The following is a 6,000-nucleotide window of genomic DNA, read 5'->3' as shown; positions in this document are numbered from 1 at the left end:
ACACGCCGACTTTTTATGCATGGGTTATCACACACTTTTTTTTATTTTTCACATCTTCTATTTAATTTTTGTCATTTTATCTTTTTTTAAATCATCAGACTACAAAAAATTAGAAGAATGCGTAAGAAGTAAAAATAAATATGTGGATAATCTTCTACATTTTGTCCAACTTATTTAGCCTAAGCATGTGATTTTTTTTTTAAATTTAATTAAAATGCTTTGATGAATTGTCAACTCAGCAATCTTCTATTTATTTGATATATATTCACTTAAGCTAAGCTAACAACTAATTTCTTACCATTAAAAAAATTAAATTTGTTGCCTTATCAAGAATATCACTTGAAAAATAATAAATTTTTATTTCTGTTATTATATTTAATTACTATCCTCCTCCGTTAAAGAGAGTCATTAATACTTTCATAAGAAAACTTCATTCATTTGTTAAAATTATGTTAACTTTTAGTACGTTTAGATTTTAAATTTACCAAGAAACAAAATTCACAAGAAATTCAAATGTATCTTAAAATCAAATGTACTCTTGCCAATATGATTAACCGTACTTCTTATAAAATTGTAGAAAAAATGTTTAATCAAATTATTAAAAGGATCGGATTTTTAATCAACGAAATTGAAAAATGAGACACCTATATCTAAACCTTCTTACTTTTTATTTTTATTTTTTGGTGCATTGCCACCATCTACGTTTCGGTCTGGACTTCATTTTTTGACAATATGATCTGCAATTAATTTAGGGCACATTACATTTTGTTAAATGACTATAATATTTACATGTATTTAATACAATCAACATATAACAATTAGTGTATCTATTTGTGGAGTATAGGGAGGAACGAAACGAGGAATGAAAGCTTGACGACAAAAAGAATCAGACGTTTTAAAAGAATTAAGGCAGTTTAGCCACTTCCTTTGATTTTCATATGCAAAAAATATTTTCCACTTTCTTACCAAATATCTCTTGACACATAATGAAGTGATCGACTAATTGTAGCAATGGTCTCTCAATTTTAACTTAATTGGAGCAATGGTCCATCAACTAAAAATTTATTACCATTAGGTCCCTCAATTCTTCAAAGCCGCTATGGTCATTTTCGTTAACTCCGTTAAAACTTCCGTTAAAATAAGTCATGTGTCATGCATGTGAGGATAAATCAAGGGGCAAATATGAAAATTCAAATAAGAAAAATTGTATCAATGATCCCTCAACTTTAATTCAACGGGAGAAATGGTCCTTTAACTTTAACTCAATTGGAGTAATGATCCCTCAACTTTAATCCATTGTAGCAATGATCTTTTCAACATAACTCATTTTGACAGAATTGATGAAAATGACCATAGTTACATGTTATGATGAGTTAATGGATCAATGATAATAGATTTTTAGTTGATGGATCATTGCTTCAATTTAATTAAAGTTGAGAGACCATTATTACAATTTACTCTAAAATGATTGAAGAGATTATGACAGATCATATTCACCATAGTTGTATTTATTTAAGGTTGTATTTATAGCAATTCTACTTGATAACTCTATTTTAATCTATCGAAGAAAAATTTCGTTGAAATTGTTCATTTGGAAATTTCTCAAAAAGCTAATCATAAGTTCTTATACTTTATGCTTTTGAATAATGAGTGAATAATTTGGAAAATCAAAAGATTCTCTTGCAGTTCTTCATCACTTCCTTTTCCTCTTGCTTTTGCTTAGTAGTGCAAACTTCATCAGAGCCGTCCATTTTTTAAAAGAAAAACTAATAAAAATGACTTGAAATTTTTGAGTTTTAACGATAAAGATAAAATAAAGGATAAAGTAAAAAATACCAATGTTGATTTTTCGTTAAAGTGAACAGTACCAGAAGTTTTTTGTTAAAGTTCATTTTTTTAAAAATCTATTGTTGATTAACATATAACCTAAGAATTTATGCGTGACTTGACTTCAAATGCTCACCCAGGTGAGACTTAAGTCCCAGTGTAACATATTACATGGTATTGTTTATTATTTTATTTTTTTGTCAAAATTTATTATTATTTGTTATGAATCTATTTATGTTGGTGGTGAGGATGCTTGTGATGCTATATTTATTTACAGTATGTGTCAATGAGATATTGAGAGTATCAATCTCACATCAAGGAAGGGACCTTACATGTTGAGTTACTCTTCATATTGTCAATTGGTTTTATGGTGGAAATCCAACTTTCTTCATGGTATCAGAGCAAGTTGTCCCGCTTGTGAAGCCTAATGGCCACACATACTCCATGCCACCTTATTTGTGTTGTCCGCGTGTTAGGCTTGAAAATTCGTCATACATGAGGTGGCGTATTGAGAGTATCAATTTCACGTCGAGGAAATGAAGGACCTTACATATGCTTATAAGTAGTTGTACTACTTTATATATTGTCAATTAGTTTTATGATAAGATCTCAACTTTTGTCAGACGATACTGATAGCATGTGTGTAGCATTGGGGTTGTCCAAATTTCTCATTCAAATCCCATGTTGAAGTGACTCGTACAACTTACACTATAAGTAATTGGGAAAACCTACGACAAAAAGTAAACATTGTAAGTGTCTGTCACATTCGAATCCGATGCATTAGCAAAGTAAAAATTGTTCACCAATGGGGCAGTGGTACTTATGCATATATTCGTTGATTTGTGACACTAACGGGCCTAGTGGCTTGGAATAATTTCATAAGAAAATGGCTACTTGACACATCCCGACCGAAATCGAGGTATGCTGGCCGTCACGAGAGGTTGACGTAACCATGTGCACAGTGCGGAAGCAATAAGGATAAGAAATATACAAATAAATAAAAACCAAAAGCTACTAATATGCACTAATAAGCAAAAAGTGCTAGGAGTGAGATACAAGAGTAAATACTCCTAATCAGAGCATAGAAAGTCTAGGTGCAGTCTAGTAGGACAAGTACTAGTTATACAGTACCATAAGATATCCTATGAATATTTTATTCTGTCGAAACCGCCGAGATCCTCAATGCCACCAACAACAAGTTTACCTAAAACCTGGAGGGGCGCAAAACAGAAAACGTAAGTGGGCAAAAACAAAGGTTTTCAAAACCATTTCATCATCAAAATGCTCTAACCCCTCGTCGTAAAACATGTATAATTTTCCCAGAAATAGAATATAAATATATATATATATATATATATATATATATATTCAAATCATGCTTCACATATTCATAATCATAAGTATGTCATGCCAAGATATAAACAGGATAAGTAACCAAGGTGAAAATAAATTCATGGAAAATAACACATTAGCTAGAACCCCTGCAGAAGTCTGTACGACTGAATTCATAGCTCATTAGTCAATCTAGCCGAAGTCACTACAAATGACCTATATAGCACTACACTGCACACAAGTCGGAACCACTGAAAAGGGTCTGTACGACAAGACTGGGTGTAATATAATTATGCTCAATACTACGCTCTCATGATAGTTGTGCGATAAATCGCTAGTCACCTACGAGTCGGAACCACCTATAATGGTCTGTACGACAAGACTGTGCACCTAAATTGGATCCAATGTGAGCATATGGTGCGGGAGGTGACATTATATACAGGCATGTACTATATCTCTAGCTAAATCACAATCACCCGAGGTGCAGGTTTATGACCTCTATGCTTCTCAATTAATCACAGCCATTCAATACACATTCACAATTCATAAACTCACCTGGAACTTACCTGAGCGCCCACAACACCAAATCACATTTATGCATACAATTCTAACTCATGGTTTAAGCATAAAGCAATAGGCATGACATATTCAAAGCATAACTCATTTAAATGCATTTTCTGGGAAAATATCAACCATATACGTATACACTTAAAACCAAAAGTCCACTCACTGGTATGTCGAAGGGTCGTAGCCCTCGAGTCGCCATTGACTACGCTCGTCCTAGGGATAAGTCTCCCCTATATGCGAAACAACTATAAAAACGTTAATTTAAAGCACATAACCAATACTAGCTAATAACTTCTCATACATTGCTCAAATGGGATGTTTGAATATACCAACGTGATCCACACAACCTCACGAACATCCCCATATTTTTAGAAAAAATTTCCGACGTCCCACACGCAGGCATGGGCACAGCAACACGCACGGCCACGCGCAGGGACCCTAATGGAATCCCTTAACGTCGTTAGGAATATTCCGTTAAAAAGTAACAGAAACAATTAATTCTACCTGACAGCGTCAAAATATTCCATCAACTCTGATGGAATATTTTATCTTCTTCTCCGGTTAGCCTCTCCGACTGCCGTCGCCGTTCATCGGAAACTGGAAAATCATGAAAACTTTCATATCTCGTCCAATTCTCAACCAAATTCCACGAAACTTGAACCAAATTGAAGCTTAGGACAAGTAGAACAAAACCTTACCTTTCAAAAGTCCTAAAACCGACGGAACTCACCGAAAAATCCTTCGATATTCCGGCTAAACCTGCAACTCCCTATTCCCGAGCTTCCCGATGTCCAAATCACTTCATTTTTCTTCTCCGAGCCTTGTGAAGACGATCTAAAGCTCCCTATAGCTTCAAAACTCTCGGAAAACTACACATTTATGTGTGCATGAACAGTACCTTGGTTTTTCAAGGTTTCACATCCAAATAATAGTATGAATGGACTCAGAGCTTGTAGGGAACAAGAACATCACCTTTTTAACGTCGATCCGTGACTGGTTGAAGGAGTTTGAGGTTGACTGTACAGTTTGTACGGAAATGGAAGGAAATTCGAGAGGGAAGGGAGAGAGAGAGAGAGAGTCAACGGGAGAGAGAGATTCAACGGGAGAGAGAAAAGTATGGGTGCTTGTGTGTGGTCCTAGTTGGTCACAACCAACAAAACTAAGTCCTAAGTGTTCCAAAAACTTAGGAAAATCTTTGAATCGGTCCAAATAAAACTTTACCCACATGACCACACAAAACGTCCAAGGGTAAATAAGTAATCTCATGCCGTCGAAATAGATATTTCGGGACGGGCTGTGACACCACTGGTTCCGATGGAATTAAAAAAAAATATCCCAAGCAAGGTTCTGAATCTATATTTCAAAAGTGATTAGTTGAAAATAAGCATTTCGGTAAGTTCATTTTGAAGAGAGCCTTAAATTGATGAAGACGCAAGTTGGTGAAAGGCAACAAATTTTACGTCAACAATATTTAATTTTCGAAGAGAATCTAGTTTTATGATTGAATGTGCCTTAACATAGCCTTGGTTTTCGGCATTAACCAGTTTCCAATGCAAAAATTCAAAATAAAATTACAATCCATATGAAATTCCAACTAATGAGGACTGAGAAGTATGCATGAGGTGATTTTAGTGCGTGTCCAACTAAAGCCATCCACCAATTGCGTGAAGGCGGGCATCGTCCGAATTGGTTTAGATAAAAAAGTTCTTTAAGTTTTACGTTGTCGTTTTTCGATTGTTTAAACCTGAATTATAAGAGAATTTGCACACAAAAATATATTTTGTAGAATATAAAGACGATAATTTGATGTTGCAAGGGAAAAAAAACAAAAATAAGGCAAAACCCAACATCAAAAGAAATTTGAAGAAGGGGAGGATCGGTATTATGCTACCAAAGAAATGATTATGCTACCAAAGTATGATTAAAGTACCATGTTATTAAGAACCTTTTTTTTTTGGGAAAATCTCGATAGTACTAGAAATTTTTTATTGATATCAAAAAAAAGGAAAGAATACACCTAGTCAGATGGAACATAAACATAATCCTTCATGATACAACAAAAAATGAACATAAAAAAGAAGGCGGGACAATTGTCCTTTGCTCAACTTTGCTTGGGAAAAGATTATAGTATAGTTTTAAGAAGCTTACTTAGGAATTCCTCTTTTATATTCCATTGGAACCAATTGTCCTTTGTTATGAAATTATTCCAAGCGATTAGGCACAATTTTTACTATATTAGTATATCTAATTCGAATGCGACAGACATAACTTACC

General features: G+C 34.1%; 1 long non-coding RNA gene across 5 annotated transcripts; it reads right to left on the bottom strand.

Moving 5' to 3' along the window:
- Positions 1-2,084: 2,084 nt before the first annotated feature.
- LOC126633231 (uncharacterized) lies at positions 2,085-4,794 on the bottom strand. Of its 5 annotated transcripts, XR_007626990.1 has the most exons (6): positions 4,425-4,794; positions 4,231-4,323; positions 4,056-4,164; positions 3,890-3,956; positions 2,959-3,038; positions 2,085-2,555 (listed from the first exon to the last, which is right to left on the bottom strand). It is a non-coding gene; the product is annotated as an uncharacterized LOC126633231 (long non-coding RNA). The 5 variants fall into 5 exon arrangements; XR_007626987.1 differs by lacking the exon at positions 2,085-2,555 and having other exon boundaries at positions 2,826-3,038; positions 3,890-3,971; XR_007626986.1 differs by lacking the exon at positions 2,085-2,555 and having other exon boundaries at positions 2,826-3,038.
- Between the last annotated feature and the right edge of the window lie 1,206 nt (positions 4,795-6,000).

Source organism: Malus sylvestris, chromosome 8, assembly GCF_916048215.2.
Source record: "Malus sylvestris chromosome 8, drMalSylv7.2, whole genome shotgun sequence".
Classification (NCBI taxonomy): Eukaryota; Viridiplantae; Streptophyta; class Magnoliopsida; order Rosales; family Rosaceae; genus Malus; species Malus sylvestris.
This window is presented reverse-complemented; position numbering and strand designations above follow the sequence as displayed.